We start from the raw sequence: 17,735 nt of genomic DNA, 5'->3' as shown, positions 1-17,735 counted from the left end.
TTAAAAATACGTGAAAAAATGGATCAGGACAGTTAAGTTAATTCTGATATAAATTTATTTCTTTATATAAAATGCAGTGATGTTTCTAAATTTTTACATTGTGTTTAGATTATTTTGAGACCACCGTATATGCGTCAGGCGTCTGTTTGTGTCATATAATACTGTTGAAGTCTCTCGAGCTCCCTGACAGTTTGTTTCTGGCAGACAGTGCCTAGTGGTTTGTCTATCTCTGTCTCTGATGCTATAAGATGTGTGTGTGTGTTTACGGCACAAGTAACCGCGGCTGTTGAAAACTACAGGCCGTCTGTGGTAAAGTCCGAGCCCTGGTGTTTTCAGCCCTTGTATGAGTAAAATGTGCACGTAAACAAATTAGGGGCTGAGCGACGGCTTTCCACTCCATCTGATTCCTCTTGATGCCTGTAGGCCCAGCCCAGTTGGCCAGGGTTAAAAGGAAGCCAAAAGTAGCTGAGTGCGATTTTTGGCCGTCTGCAGCTCCAAAATGAGAATGAAGAAAGATGAATTTAACATACTGGGTATAACATATCCTTTTCCCTTCTCTATTTCTTTCACTCTCCCTATTGCTATCACACGTGACCTGGCAGACAATAGACAGTATGGGAACACATCAACATTAAAAAAGCGAAGCTGGTTGGATGAGGGAGGAAAGCGAGAGGGAAAGAGGGTGTTAGGGTGGAGGAAGAGAAAAAAGGTTGCGTCTCCATCGGGCGCAATCTTGGCAGACCGAGCTCAGCGTGACTGATGAGATACGTGCCATCCCTGACACCCCCGCTGTCCGGCACTGGGAGGGAGAGCGGGTGGGAGGAGACGTTTATGGGAAAGGCAGATCATCCAGTTCTGCTGTGCTCGTGCCAGACACAGAGTAAATCTCTCTCTGGAGACTCACAGCAGCCAGACTCCACCAGCCGTGCCCACGTTGTCACCGTCTGTGATGTAACGCATTCTTCTTTCTCTCGTGCACGGACCGACACCTAATTTGGGCACAGACTCCTCATCTGATGAGACTCCATTAAATGATTGAAACCATATCTTCTGTTAGCGTTCAGATGGCCATGTGATTCAGATCATGTAGACATGCATCATACTGGCATGAAACAATTTAAGGATCTTTCGATACTTTATTTAAAACAAGTTTTGAAGGTTTTTTTTTATTGAATAGTTTTTAGTCCAAACCTAATTTAGCAAGTGCACAGAACATTTATTTATATTAAAAAAATTCATCTGACACACTGCAGAACTGTTTAAATTAACTAATTAATAAAAATGCCACTACATTTTTTAAAACACTTGCTAAATATGTATTGCTTTCTCTCTCTTCCTCTCTATGTGTGTGTGTTTGTGTGTGTATATGTGTGTGTTCCTTTTATTAACATAAAATGTGATCTTAAAAGGTTTCTCTTATGTCTCGTGTTACATGTCAACTGTCCAAATACTCGGGTGAATAACCATTTCTTCAAATGCGTGTACATGAATCCATATTTCTCTAATAAGTATATACTTTCTGATACAGAAAGACACTGTTTTTGTAATTATGCCATTTCTTTGTAAATATATAATATAGTGGACATGATATAACATTTCTCGTTCTCGCTTTTGGTTAGTATATTCATTCTGTTAATGTTACACATGTCTAGTATATTATCCTCATTCTGTTTATTCTTTGTGATTAATGTAGTTGAACACTGAAATGAATCTTGTTTGTACTCCTATTTAATTTTCTCTGTGCTCTCTCTAGCTTACAATCAGTTATATACACTCACTTTTGTAGCATCAGCCAGCTAACAAGTAAGTTTCAATGAACACAGAATCTATGAAGAACTTTTAGTCTCCAGAGAAGCTTATAGCAACTTACAGGAACCTGTGAAGCCCAAAATGGTTCTCGTAAGAAAAACCTTCATTTTAAGGAGTGATGGTTAAGGTTAGGTTCAAAGTTAACATAAAAATAAATTAAAGTGCTACTAATCAGATGCTCTTGATCACTTGCACACTTCATTGCAAAACCTAACAATTTTATATTTGTTCTTAAATAATTCTGTGCTCTAATTTTACTAACAAGTTTGTATTAGGAAAGATAAAAGACTGCATATTTTTACATGTGTACCCCCTCTGTCTTTTCCCTGTTGAGAGATTTGCTTTTCTCCAGACAGACCCTCATTTCCTATGTTCAATTTCTGCACTGTAAGACGTGTTATTTAATGTAAGTGCTGTTTGAACCTAAAGAGAATGTAAATGCATTGAGAACTTGGCTTATCGTTGGATGTCATCCTTAACTAGTGGCTTAATCTGACTCTCCACAGCTTTCAAGCAGCCAGGCGTAAAAGGAAAGGCAACAGAGAATGGTTTCCAGAATGAAAAAAAAAAAAAAAAAAACACAGGAAAGAGAAATGTGGATCCAGATGGCTCCTCTGTTCATGTTCTTGTACATATTTAGTCATAGCGTTTCAAGTGGTGGATATTTGCATGTTGGTTTTGTAATGCTAATGAATATGCTTTTGATTTGCATTGAAGAAAAAAAAGAAGAAGAAAAGAAAGAAACTGTCCTGCAGTGACTCTTGGTCTTTCTCTCCCTCTCTCTCTCTCTCTCTCTCTCTCTTTTAATTACTTGCAGGAGACAGATCCTCCTTTAACCTTTAATCATTTTAATCAGCTTATCTTTCATGGGAAGTGCCTGATCTCAGATGGTGATTTGTTGTTTATATGTTAAAAGTTGCTCCCTGTTGTCTTCTTGAAAATCGTCATTTGTTTTGTGGCCAACAAGTGATTAACAGTTAACAAAATGAGTTAAGCTATTCTCCTCCGGTCATGTTCATGTAAAGTGCAGTGTATGTGTTTAGATGGACATATATATATATATATATATATATATATATATATATATATATATATATATATATATATATATATATATATATATATGTATGTATGTGTGTGTGTATGTATGTATGTATATGTGTAAAACAATAAAAATATTAAAACACCAGATATCATTTTTGATATTTTTTTTTTTTTACTAGTGGGTGCAGGGCTCTATAGTTCATTTATTTTAGGGAGGATAGCAAAATAAAGTAAACTGTGACACATTATACCCAAATATTGTTCATACAGTGGACTACCAGTAAAATTGATAAAAACTGGGGACCAAAATTATTCAGACACTTTGACCTGGCCATGTTTTGACCGTGTTTTTTCTTTAATTGCTAATGCTGCATTTTTACGCCACAGACTGAACAAAATGAAGAATTGCTTGGAAACTGGTTGACATAAATTGGTATTGTCTAATTGTGTACTTAAATTTAACAACTGAATTTTTGTTTTTTATTGTAATCCATTACATACAGGACAGTACCGTACCTTTCTATCAAAGTCATCTGACATTATCAAGATGAATTTGTTCTGACACAGTTTAACTCTGAGTTCTTGTTATATTTTATCACCATTTTCGAATGTGAGAAATATTGAAGTTGTCTAAATAAATTTTGGTTTATCTGTATATATATATATAAAAAGTAAAGCAATTATTAAATTACTTTTTGAGTAAGGTTTTAAAGCCTCTCCCTCTGTCTGTCGGTCTGTACATGTACTTCTCTGTGTGGAGTTGGCCGGTGGTTTGATAGGTCCTGCTTGGTGGGATAATTGCCTGTTAAAGTGTTTGGGAGGCAGGTGCAGGACGGCTGTGTTACTAGAGCACTTGCCCCTGAACTCAGCTCAGGGCCCCTGGCAGACTTTCTGAATCAACACTGTGTTCTCTTACACATTATGCTCCTGTAAAAAACAGCCATCTGCACAAATAAGCAGACTTTTTATAGGTATACACTGAGAATTAGCTTCAGGAAGGACAGACTCAGTGCTTGAAAGATTGGTGACGTCAAGGCCACAGCGTCATTCATTCCAGCCAAGGGTTTTGTTGTAGAAAGGTAGGCCTGCTTCAAATTAATTGACACTTGCACAGCTGTTTTAGATTATATCTAGTTTTAATCCAACATGCTTGTTGTCAAATCCTACTTATTTATGTAGACCAGAACATTTATTATTTAATCACTGGGGAAGAACAACTCAAAGTGTTAACGTTCATACAGTGTGTAGCATTGGAAACTCTGATTCATTCTTGTGAATTGGTTCATTTGGCTTGTTTGTGTGTATGAATTATATAAATTGGAATACTATAATACTATATTTTCTGTTTATTAATTAGTAGTAGTGTGTTCATGTCGCCATGCTCGTTTATCATTCAAAAAAATAGTTTTTGACAAGAAAATATAGAAGTGATTACATTTGATATTTATAATTAATAAAGACACTTTTCCCTATTGTCACTTTAAAGCATTTTTCTATTTTGCTACTTAAAGGAGCTTGACTTTATAAACTCAACTTGATTGGATTCTATTTACTTTTTTAGTCCATGCTCCTCTTTAGCACTCAATTCAGGTGTGTAATGCACTTTTTCTTCTTTTCAGGTTTTCTCTGAAATTCACTTTCAGTTCTGAGTATCTTCTAAGCTACCATTTTAAACCAGGGCTTGACATTTTTCTTCATAGTCATGATTGAACATGTCATTTTATTATTATTGTTATAAGTCATGATGTAATACAGCATTTAAATTCAGTCTTTTCTCAGCTCCAATCAGTCTGTCAGGTCAAGATGTGCTGCATTTCAGAAGTATCAGCTTTGGCGATAACATTGGATCAGCTGTCTTTGATGGATGATCCAGAACCCGATGTCTCTAAATCATTGCTTTCAGTGTACAGAGGTCTCTCTGGTTGTGACCAGCCTATGATTATACGATCAAATATCGTATGCTGAAATAAAAATACTTGTATGATGTTTGTTTCTCTGTGTTTTATGACCGGCTGAAAAACAAACTGAGAGGCAGGGAAGTATTCTAAGGTCACTAATGATTTTCTAGTGCACTTAGAGAAAAGCACATTAGGGCAGTTGAGGAAGTGTCTCCGTTTTCTATAATGAAACCACAAATTGAAGTCACAATTTCAGAATACTTTCCTTGTGGTCCAGACCTGGTTTTCCAAGCCTTTACAGTATCATCATAATCAAACCCATATGATTGCTAGAACCATGTTTTGAATCACTGAAGGATTTCTTTTTTATTTTTATTGTATTAGTTTTACAAACTTGATTCCGTCAAAGATATTTGGACGATCTTCTGAACTCAAATTCAAAGATATTTACATCACTGTTATATTTTGTGCGCTGTATGAAAGAGCAGAGCAATATGTTTGCAGTCAACATCTGACTGTTGAATGTTATTGCCATGTTTAGTAAATGCAGGGCCAAGCATGCGGTAAATTTAGCTTTGTTTAATGTTCAGTGCCTTTGATGTGTTTCACGCAGAGCTGCATTGCCTCCGAACATGAACTAAATCGCGTGAGGATCCTGACTGATCTCCATTGTTTCCCGTTGTTTTGCATTATTAATTGCCGTTTTGTAGCAGTGTTGTTCTGGAGCTGTAGTTTTAATTATCTGCTTTACATATAAATGACCCTGCAATAAAGTGACTAATTGAGTTTTTTGACATTTGAGAAACCATATGTCTTTTTATGTGGCTTAGGGAGCTTCAGAAACATGCTGGAAAATGACTAGGCTCTGCGATACTATAAACCAACCACTTAAAGAGAAGTTTGTAATGTGAGGAATGTAAACTATTTTAACACAATGTTTATAAATGCGTAATGTTATAAAATGGATGTTGTAGAGTATGTATGAGATTTACTATTACTGGGATCGCCTTGGGCTGAGATATTGCTTTGAGAGTGTAATCTATCACCATAAGGCTTTGGCAACAAAAGCTAGTGTGAGGAGAGAATTTTGATTATGGACAATAATGCCTTTTTAGCAGTAATTGTATCGGAGTTATCATGGCCTCATTGAATAGTTGGCCTAAAATTGATCATTCTGTCCTCCATTTCATTACAGATGTGGCTTCATTTCTTTTGTGAAGCTTGTCTCTCTTTTGCATGAATTTAGTCTACATGGAGTTTGACATGTTCAAGCTTCATAAAGTATCCAAAAGTACCATAAAAGTAGTTTATAGGATATCTGAAACAATACAGTAGATTTGTGTCAGGAGCCATAGTGAGAGTGAACTAGAAGTTGTTTACCGATAATCTTTCCTTACTCACTCAAAATACTCATTGAATCCTGGATCAGTCGGACTCCTGAATGGATCACTGAAACATTTTTGTTAATAACTAAAGCAGCAGATTCATTGAAAAGATCCATCTCAAATGATTTCTTCACAAATTGGATGCTAATATTTCTGTTATATGGCTTTAGAAGTCTTAATATAGCATGAGTCATGGGCCACTTTTATGATATTTTTATGATGCGTTCGGGTCTTAAAAAAAACTCCAGTCCTGATTTATTTGGAAGGAAGTTGGTTTTGAATAAAATTAGGACATATACAGTTCTATTCTAAAGTTTTGGTAATAATGAGATAATAATATGGTAATAAAAATGTTTCTCGAGCACCACTTCAGCATATTAGACTGATTTCTGAAGGACCGTGTAACAGACTGGAGTGACGACACAGGAATAAATTACATTTCAAAATATATTAAAATAGAAATGGTATTTAAAGTTTTAATGATATTTTATAAATGAATGCAGCGTTCAGTGAACCTTACCGACCCTAAACTTTGGAATGGTAGCATAAATAATAGCTAAATTTCATTTTATCCCTAAACTAATCCTTTAAAATGGACACAGTGAGGTATTTACAATAAAAACGTGTACTTCCAGCAGTGTACAGAAAAAATATTCTGGATGGCTATGCTGGATCCAAACTGCGGATGAGCTGGGACGTCTCCTGAGGTACGGATAGAATATAGTCATGCCAGCCTTTCAGATGAGAAGCACATTTCATATTCACGGGGGCCTAGCCTCACCATACCTTACAGTCTCAAAATCCTCATATAATGACATCGAGTTTCCTCTGCACTCCTTCCTCTGTTATGTTCACAGTGGGTGCAACATAACTTCACACACACATGGCCTGGCACCTGGGGACTGAATTATCACAACATGTCAACCACCTCTGCATCGTACTTGGCTTTTGCGAGAATGCACACTGGCTTTTTATTATTACCATTATTATAATTTGTATTATTTATTCATGTCTCTATTTATTTATTTATAACTGGCAGGCTGAGTGTACACTAGACTAGTGCTGCTTTCTGTTTTACTTGTGTCCCAGAAGCCATGTTAATGCCATGCTGGTTGTGGATCTGTATTTCACATTAACAATACTAGCACCCAGCTGCTTTATGGAACCTGTAAACGTGGCTGACTCTTCAGTGCCTACACCAGTGCAGCGCATATACAAGTGAAAGGTATATGTCCATTATTACAGATCTGCTACCATCACAGTTATTCTAGTATTGGTAACTAAATTAAAGTAGTGATGCTGCTGTATCTTTCTGTGCATGTGTGACAGTCTGCTGGTTACATAGCAGTGTAGCTTTTCCAGCTATTTTTTTTTAACAAGCGTTTGTTAGCGGTAGTGGTTTACTGTGACTATACACCGTTTTTTTATGTCACATTGCATTGCACCTGCAGCTTTACACCCAAGCAAGCTGAGGCAATTATCAAAAACACTTTCTTTTATGTAACATTAGGAATTCTGTTTCCTTTCGGTGAACCGAACAGTTTTTCTGAATCAAATGATTTATAAATGATTCACTGATTGATTTGATTCATCCTTGTACCCCTGTTCTAAATTTTTTTGCAGCAAAATTTAATAGTAGTTTTTAGTCCGTTTCATTAATTTAGTTGTTCTGACCATTTTTGTTTCCTTTTTTGATAGTTTCTGAGTTATTTCTCATTAGTGGATATTCCTATTGGCCTCTGAAATGTTGACCATATAATGAATTCTTGTTGACCTCTCTGGATCAGATGAATGGGGTATTTGCATATAGATATATCCTGTATCAATGGTGTCTTTGCAGGATGGGATTTTGGAAAAAAAGAGCCATCTAATCACTGGGAGTAGGAAGTTATAGTGAGATTTCTTATTTTATTAGCTGTGTTTGACAACTAAGAGTACCTGTTTAATGATGTCACAAATTAATTATATAATTTTGGATTCATTTCTTGTAAACTACTACTCAAAGTTTTTGGGTTTGAAAGTTTGTTTTTTTATGGTTTTGAAGTTAAATGAAGCTTGCTCGCCAATTTGCATTTATTTATTACAAATACAGTAAATGACTGTATAAAGTAAATACCGCAGTTTGTATTGTAATATATTTTTAAAACGTGATGCAAATCAGATTTTTCAGCGTTGATTACTTCACATTTCAGTGTCACATGATCCCTCAGAAAAAAAATATGCTGATATGGTTCTTAAGAACCAGGTCTTATTATTTATCAGCACTAAAAACAGTTAATATTTATCTTTTTTATATTTCTGCAAAAATAGCGATACATATGTCACTTCTGATCAATTTAATGCATCTTTACATCTTACTGGCCCTAAACTTTTGAGTGGTTGTGTATTAGTAGATATTTCTCCATAAATAGCCTGAAAATAGCTTTAGTAATGTTTCAAAAGAGTAGCTTGACTTCTGTTGAATTGTGAGTAGCTTGTCACCTGGCACACTACAATTTCGAAGCAGCTTCAATGCCAAAGACCTTTTGTGGGTCCCTGCATAGACCTGCCAGTACTGTCTGAAATGGACAAAAGGAATATAAAAAGAAAGGAAAAGACAAAAGGAAAAAATGTTACATTTCCTTTTTGCAGGGCTATGCCTTCATTTGTCCAAACATTTCAACATAGTGTCCTCTTCTCAGCTCACTGGAGCCGACTGATGTGAATTTCATTTATCATACGAGTGGGCACTCAGCTTCCATCCATCTGCTTTGTGCTCAGAAAACAGGGAGCCCAACATAAAGAAAAGCATGGGGAAAAAAAAGAAAACAGAAAAAAATTAAAGACCTCTTCTTCCAGAATACTCATTTGTGCTGGCTCATCTTCATCGGCTCAGAGTTCTTGTAAGTTACTCACTGGTTTTACATGAGAGTGGGAGGTGGGAGCGACATTTAATGGACTGCTCTGTTCAGATCAGATCCGTCAGACAGCAGAGGTGAAGAGAGGGGAACAGCATGCTGGTCAAATGTGTCTCAAAACTGATTTTAGAGGGACTTTCTCCACAAGAGCATCTGGCATTTGCATGTGCACGAGCAGCGGCCCATGACCTGACTTGCTCTAAGCAATAATGAAGCTCATAGTTGAGTTGTATTATCATCAAAGAACGCCTTGTGTTGATTGCGATTAGGATGACAATGAGCGTCATCTGTATTGCCATGCTCTGTAAGCACTCACAGCAGTCGACAGAGCTCTCTGCTATGATGTGCCCTCTCTGTTTATAGTAATGAGTTCATCTTTACATGAACAGACGTGGCTAATTATTAATGCTGCAAGCAAAGATTAACATAATTTTGGATTCATATAAAACACTGATCTCTATCCAAATTAGAGTTAAGGTTAATAAGAGTTCAAAGTATTGAAAAATCGAATTCCCTTCTGCGTTTTAATAATAAGGACATAAGTGTAAATTTGAGAGGCAAGGAGGGTTTGTTTACTGGCTAATGAAGTGTCACAATCATGCATCTGAATTTTATTTCTTGACACTTTCTGCAGGTTACATCAATATACTAATAAAATATTAAACAACTGTCCTTCTGAGTGAGACGTTGTATCATTCATTCAAATGATTTGTTGAAAACTCTGATTCATTCATTTAAGAATGAATCATGTAGTTGTCTTTGAAGTGTAGTGAGTGGTTGAATCATTCAGTCAAATGATTTGTTCAAAGCACTAATTCGTTCAGTATTTAAGCAGGGATAGTACTGACTAACATGAAAATTAAGAGCCCAGATGATGTCATTTACCTGTGAATGATAAGGTTGCCTGTGTGTGAAGAGGTGAAAGAAAAGCTCTCGGCTCAAATCGTGTACTCTCCTTGTGTTAGCCAGTTTTTTGTTTGTTTGTTTGTTTTAGGACTGTGATTATCACTTTGTTTTAATAAAAAATTAATAAAAAAACATATTCATGCTTGGACTGGACAGGTGAGTGATCTCTCTCTGGGCGGCTGTTAGCTGACATATACACACACCCTTGCATCCCTACATCTTGACTGCCCCCAAGGTATTTCGCATCATGTAGGGAAAGTTGATTGGTGTTTTGGATCGATAAACCAAAATAAACAAAAAAATTGCAACCAAAATAAAACTCCTGGACGGCTGTAGTGAGATATATTTTTGGTTTGTTATATCAGAGGTAGATTGTGTCGTAACATTCAGGAATGAAACAAGTGTGAATTAAGTTTTTTAAATTGTTCACTCTAATAATTTATTAAAAAAGTGTTTATTCAGAAATGAATCAAGTAATTGTCTTTATGAATCGTTCAGTCAAATGATTGAATTATTCAGGAATAAAACTTTTAAATAAGTTATTGCTTCACAAATGTTGTGTACAGTATGAATGTGTTTAGTATGAATTAGGGGTGTAACGTTACACATATTCATACCGAAAATGTTTGGTATGGGTCTTGCGATTTCTTTACCTCAGGCAAGTCATCAGTGTCAACAGCTAGCCTGTTCACCAGAGAAATGAAGTCTAGAGAAGAGCATGTCACAAAATATTAGACTATATACTCATTTTATACTTACCTGTAAGAGATGTCTTAATTATTTAATGTAGGCTATATATAAATAAGTAACTGTCAGACACGGTGTAAATTATTATATTTCAACAACAACTAGAAACTGTAGTCTACAATTTATAAGTTTATTTATAAATACATTGAGTGCCATTTACCTGTTTGCATACAATTTTTAAATCTGAGTGTTGATTATTAGAGTTAAATGCTACAGATGCTACTTTCGGTGAGGTTGTTTCATCTTCTATATAGCCACTAATTGACTATTTTTAGAAGTAATTAAATCAAACAATTCTTTAAAAATTGATTCATTCAGGAATGGAATGAAGTATTGGTTTTGAACGAGTCTTCAAATTATTTGTGTTTTGAAAATACCACTCTATTGTTGATACGATATTAATTATTTGTTTAAGAAAATATTCACACTCACACTTCATAGTAAAGTTGACTTGAATCAGAAGATGTAATGTTGTGATTAATCTCAGAGCTGAATTGTTTGATTCAAAGCTTAAATCTCTTTAGTGAATTTAGTGAATCATATAGCATGCCATGGTTTTGCTTTTTGGTTTGGAATTTTCTTCAAATATTTTCCCCAGTTTGGGTAAAGCTGTCAGGGAATCAATGGAACATTTTACATAAACTTAATGCCATGCTATTTTTTTTGCTTTTGACTGCTCTCTTGTTGCTTTGGTGGGTTCTTGGAAATCACGCATAGATATCACAGTGTCCAAACCACGAAACACAGACATAACCGTGATAAATGGCCTCCTAAACCAGTTCTGACGCAGTCGAGAAAGTCCTAAACTGTCTGTCCCATACAGGCTGAAGTGAGAGCCAGCTTATTGTATTAGTATTGTGTTTTTTTCTCTGAATTCCATTATGGGCGTATGACGTTTTTTTCTTCCCACACCATGTAATGTTTTCCTGTGAAATGTGTTTCATAAATGATTTGCCCAGACTTCATGTGTCATTTGAGATGCTCCGACAAAACTTCTCTTCCTTTGAGTGCAAGAGAAAAAAAAAAAACCCGTTATCTTCAAACGGCAAACTTTCTTCCTCGGGGACTCACAGACTTCATCAGTGGCGCCTTATTGTTCAGTTTCCATTCTCTTGGTTTTGAAGCTACAATAAAGCCCTATGTCTGATACTGTGTGATGTGGTTTCGTCCGAGAGAAAAACAATCTTTTATTTTTAAAGAAAATCCCATATTCCCAAATGAATTGATAATTACAAACAGGATCGTTGAGATCTATGGCTAATGCGGAGACTGAAAATATGGTCTCTCTGTTGGACGACATGTTTTATGAGGTTGGAGAGTGAAAATAATTAGAAATTCTTATGATGGTTCTGAAAAGACAGGGTGATAAAAGACATACGACCCACAGCTTGCGAGCTGACTGTTGGGCATGTCTTTTCGCTCTGCGTTCGTTTTTGCTTTGAGGCATGAGTGTCAGTGGGCCCTTTTCTTTTACTTTAAGAGCGAAGAGGAGAGCTAGCGTGAGAGAGGAGCGTGGTGGGTCAGGGTTTATGAGTAAGCACATTTAGTAATAGGGATTACACTGTCAGTTTAGCTGGTGATGATTCCCTATGCGCAAATGTGGGTCAGGAAGACTTAAGAACCACCTTATTTCTGTGTGTGTGTGTGTGGAGAGAAATGCGAGATTCCATGCATTTACACCAAATATGTGAGCACTGTGACCCTGCACTTTTTAGAAAATAAATTCTATATATATATTTACACTAGATATTCATATGTTGTCTTGAACAGTGTTTATTCAATTCAATTCAAGTTTATGTACACATTGCTGAAGAATTGTCTTTCACCCCTTTGAACATTACCATAACATCTCAACAACATTCTTACATTTTTATCATTTTTGGAATAACATGGCCTACTCATCTGTCTTTCACAAGGCTAATATCCTTGTTAGATTTTTTTTGTCATCACAATTAAATCATATTTTCATACTTTTTGCATAATTTGACAATGATTGATAGAAGTGACGGTGTGAAATATTCTGTGATATATATCCTGATTTTCTTTTTTCGTCATACATCATGCCTCATATTTCATCTCAGACAGGCTCTTCACTGACACCGTTGTCTCCTTGGTAAGCAACTAACTTTAGAAAAAAAAATTCAAAGTTGTAAACAAATCATATTTCTTGCATTTTGCAAGAAAATAAAATTTCTTTCTTTCTACTTCAAAATGTCATGTTTAATTAAATGTTTCTTCCTGTTTCTATGTAATTATTAGTAAAATTTACGTAATTTACGAATAAAAGTGGTTTCAAGGTAAACCTCAACTAATTCCACAGTTGAAAATCAGACATAACGTATGTAAAAAAATTCTAAATCATGCTTATGCAATAAATATTAGCAAAACTTTAATTTCTATTTTTTTATGAAATAAAAAGAGATATTACATTTGTAAAGTTTTAGTTTAGTTTTAATGTGTTTTTCCACATTACATCAAGAAATAAGTTTTAATTTGACATTTTAATTAAAATTCACTTCTTATACTTAAACCGACTTGTAAACAGTGTGTGTGTGTGTGTGTGTGTGTGTGTGTGTGTGTGTGTGTGTGGTAATATGAAATGCTAGAAATCCTCTTAGCAAGCACCTACCCAGTGAATATAATGCATTTATGTAGCTATCGTCTGAGCAGCTCCATACAGAAGTCAGTTACTGTTTAATAGGATGGCCTGTCATCATGAATGAATCCGGTTCAGATGAGGTCTATGAAAACAATGCTTTTTCAAAATGTCAATAGACCAAGACTAATGAAATTTTAATGAGACTTCTAAAATGATATTTTAGCTATGCGGCATAGTTTCTGCTAGAACAGCAATAAACAAGGAATGTCTTTTCCTCCGGGGATAGATTCAGAATTAGGAACCAGATATTGCCAAGAATTGCTTGGTTAGGGACCATTTGTAAAAGTACAGAAACTGAAAGTAGTTTTTTTTAAACTCCCAAATTGATAGTCGACCTCATTGAGAGGTAAAAACCTCCATCCCGAACATTTCCACCACCATGTTCACTGCCATTCATGATCAGAACAGATTAATCATTCATGCTCTTTGAAAATAACTCAATCTAGTAGCATCATTTTGTTTTATTTTTTCCATGAGAAATACAGACATGTAATAACTGTACTTATATGAGCCAAATTTATGTATACAGTATATGCAATTTTTACCAAATAGTGGTGCTGTTGCATAGGAGGAGAAATAATCATTTCTAGAAGCAAGTTGAAATTATTGCTAGTTCGTCATGTTGACATTCTGGACATTTTCATGAATACATGGTTGTTTCTGGTATCTCTGCAGCACAGGCATGTCTGAGGTCTAAAATTGTTTCCAGTCTTTAAAAGCATAACAGATGCGTCTCCTTAGGGCCGTGCGACTGTGACATGTTCATTGACACGGCTTTGAACATGAACACTCAGCAACGCTAGGACCTCACACATTCACAGCTGACATTTAAAGGACAGCGTAAAGCTGCGAACAGAGCATCCATGTGTGTGACACATTGCTGAAATGACATCTCAAGTCTCTTTTGCAGAAGAAAAAGGGAAGGTGGGTGTACATGTGAGTGAATTCACAGAAAGCAGGCTAACCTTTGGCTGCAGGTGTCTGTATGGAGGCAGACGTGTGGGCCCACCCCTTCATGAAACCATTTGTTCATGCTGACTTGTCATCTCTAGAGTTTAAAACAGAGGTTTGTCAAATGTCAGAGAATGGATTCTTGGGTAGCCAATAAGACTTTGGTACTAATACTGTACTGTGACCTCCACATGAACACAGTAACGTAGCTACAAATAGTGAAGCTGTTAGTTCTTTCACTCTATATTTCTCAGTAGAAAGGTGCTATTTTGGATGTGGTTTATTGATTTCATAGCATGATATGTGTTGCCTCTCACATTTTGCATGACAATATCTCAGCAATCAAACCTTTTCTGTTAGCTGTGATATCTGATTCCTGAATAATTCACTCGCGCGAGTCAGTTCATTTCAATGAATGGGTCATAGGGCTTAGCACAGCTACTATAACTGTGTTACTAACATTGTTGCAATTTGGTTACTTTTTTTTAAACATTTGTTCAAACAATTAAATGTATTTTAGAGATGCTTTATTCTTAACAAATGCACCTCTTCTCATTTACACATATACTACTTTTCTATGTAATATATTCTGTATTTTCTATATACTACTTTTCAGAAGTCTTTTATGCTCTCCAAGCCTGTATTTATATGATCAAAAACAGTAAAAGCTTTAATATTGTGAAAAATTTAAATGTGGTCCTTAAAATAAAGTGTTACCTTTACATCTTCACATTCACTTTTGAACAATTTAATGCATCCTTACTGAATATACATTTTATGAAAGTATAATAAAATAATTAAGTACACTGGATTTATTTCCCAGAATTCTTACTTTTTTGTATGGTATTGTATTTAGAGAGCAGATGGCAATATACTTTTTCAGTTTAATTTCTAATAAAAATGTAATAGATCAAATTACAGCTGACTATTTTATACAGAAGAAATTATATAAATAGTGTAATTATTGAATTAAATATATTTAAATGAGGTTACAATTTATTTTAAGGTGTCTTTGTTACAATGTAATTATACATTTAAGTACTGAGTAATATCAATTAACTACATGTACTTATATATAGTTAGGGTTAGGATTAGGGTTTGAATTAGAGTTACTTGCATGTAATTATGCATAATGAATTTGTTATTATAATAGTAAGTACATGTAACGTGTAACAAGGACAACTTAAAATAGATTGTCACCTTAAATATAAGCTAATAATTTACAATGCCACATTGGTTGATTTAGTAGAGAACCTCACTTTTTTATGAAAGGAATAATTCATTTCTGTAGTCTCCATCAAGAGGACTGTCATAAAGTTTGAAATTCATTTCTATGGTTGCACACATCAGAAATAATCTGAACTTATGTTCGATAAATAATAAATATTGCAGTATAGCACGCACTGGTGCATTAGTTTCCACTGCTAACCTCAGAGCTCAGAGAGAAACTAAGAAAATAATTATATTAATATCTTATTTACAGACAAAAGTGTATATGTGTTGTTGTTGTTTTAAACCAGTTTCTGTCTGAGCTCTGAGGTTAGCAGTGGAACACAATGTGGTGTTGTGTGTTCATACACCTGGAGTGAGGGCAGACATGTGCAGCTGATGAATGCTGCGGCCCATCCCAGGTGACAGGACCAACCGGCTATGAGCTGACAAGAGTCCCTGGAGAGTTCATCCAGACCCCTGGCACGACTGCACACACGTTTGCTTAGACACACTCTCATTCAACCAACATTCTGTCTTAAGTGGTAGGGGCCCATGTCATAATATATATATGTCACTGCCTAAGTGACGGCACCATGGACTCATGGACTCCAGCTACGGTGGACATAGAGGACATGATGGGTCCATTTGTCATCTTTCTGTCAGGGTCCCTAGGGTGTTACGGGGGTGGTGATGGATTGGGCTGAGGGAAGCAGTGGGGGGTATTGATTTTCATGTCCAACTTTGCCATAGAAACCACAGGGAGGCGTAGTTACTGTACCTGTTGTTGTCAACACTTATTTGGCAACTTTGTGCAACTATGCAGTCCAGCATTTGCAGAATAATGGAACTATACTCTCATTCCGGCGTGATAATCAAGGAACTTTGCTGCTGTACCATGGATGTAGCAGCACAATGATAACCCCAGCTAGTTTGTGTAGTTGCAGATTTGCTGGAGACTATTTTCAGGTGCTGCGTAATATCATTGTGTTATATCATGATCTATGCTAAGCTAAGCTAAAAGTGCCGCTAGACCCGGAGATTAGCTGAATGGATTCAAAAACGGTAAAAGTCAACTGTTTAACTCTAGGGGAGTTGGAAAATGAGCCTTTTCAAAATTAGTGGCGAGTTCCTTCAAAACCACTGATGGTAGAGGAAAACTCTGGAGGTGATTTACAGACGAGAGTGTATTTTTCATAAAATATATGAAATTACAGACATGAAAATGAATGGCAAAATAACATGTGAATTTGATATAAGATTAGTTTCGATTCAACGTTGATGTTAAAATGACATCATCAGCCTAATCAGATCATTTACCTATGCGTGACAGAGTGACAGCCCAATGTAACGCAAAATGATGAATCACTTTTTCCCCCCTCTGCTTTGTCTTTGTGGTATTTAGTGATCCGTGCATCAAGAGAAGCGAAGCAGAATAAGATTGAAATCATCGGCCCACACATGCTGTGCGTGCTGGGAGGGGGCCAAGGGGCTGCTGGCTGTGGGGTGATAAAAACTTAATTGCTGAATGCTGCTTTACAGTCGTGTTTCTGCGGTGAGGCTGTGAATAAATTCCCCATGACAATGTCTGTGCTCTGTGAGTAAACACAACACTGGCAGGTCCTTGTTTGCATATTGTTAATTTGTCCACGTCGCAGCGCGGCTCCACGGTGCTCTTGGAACCGAGGTCAGCCGTCACGCTGCCACCCGTGCCCTTCCGCCCGCCGCCCACTGACATGTTAACATTTGTCTGAGAAATGCCAGGCCACGGATGTGACATGGGGCGGCCTACCACATGGTCTTGGACCAGGGTGATGGACCTGCATGGGGTGGAGTGGCAGTACAATTTTAACCCTGTCTGAAACACTTCTCATGCAAAGTATACCCCCTCTTTGGGTCTAATGAGGCCATATTCCTAAATTAAAGATGAATTCTTCACTCAGTTTGTTTCTGATGCAGCTTGGACTGAGGGTGGAAATGACAATCGACATGAGGAAAGCTGTCAGTTAGCTCACGGGGTTTCACAGAATATGTTCCAGTAACACTAACTGGCTTTCTTTTTAGTGTTATACAAAAGCAAGCTGTCTGTAAAAAATTACAGCTAGGAAACTATATGCATGGCTACAAAATGAGAGATGAATTAACTGGATTAATTATCACCATCAATTTACCTTCAAGTCTCGAGTGATATGTCAGTAAATATGTTAATAGAGTTGATCTTGGTATGAAA

The 17,735-nt window shown here is 36.2% G+C and overlaps 1 protein-coding gene and 1 long non-coding RNA gene across 7 annotated transcripts in view; one reads left to right on the top strand and one right to left on the bottom strand.

The window, feature by feature from the left end:
- The window catches only part of vps28 (VPS28 subunit of ESCRT-I), a 254,667-nt gene that overhangs the window by 205,987 nt on the left and 30,945 nt on the right, over window positions 1–17,735 (bottom strand). The window lies entirely within an intron of this gene.
- LOC127978983 (uncharacterized) overlaps window positions 1–17,735 on the top strand; it is a 52,038-nt gene that overhangs the window by 8,724 nt on the left and 25,579 nt on the right. The window contains exons 4-5 of one of the 6 annotated variants that reach the window (XR_008158689.1): window positions 6,772–6,843; window positions 7,226–7,361. The exons of 3 other annotated variants lie outside the window; for them this stretch is intronic. This is a non-coding gene — a long non-coding RNA (uncharacterized LOC127978983). Of the gene's footprint in view, window positions 1–2,315; window positions 2,862–6,771; window positions 6,844–7,225; window positions 7,362–17,735 lie in introns of those variants that run through there. 2 more of the 6 variants (XR_008158688.1, XR_008158690.1) reach the window with 2 other exon arrangements.

Source organism: Carassius gibelio, chromosome B19 (assembly GCF_023724105.1).
Source record: "Carassius gibelio isolate Cgi1373 ecotype wild population from Czech Republic chromosome B19, carGib1.2-hapl.c, whole genome shotgun sequence".
In the NCBI taxonomy this organism is placed as follows: domain Eukaryota; kingdom Metazoa; phylum Chordata; class Actinopteri; order Cypriniformes; family Cyprinidae; genus Carassius; species Carassius gibelio.
The sequence above is the reverse complement of the archived record's forward strand: the minus strand, read 5'-3'. Positions and strand labels throughout refer to the sequence as shown.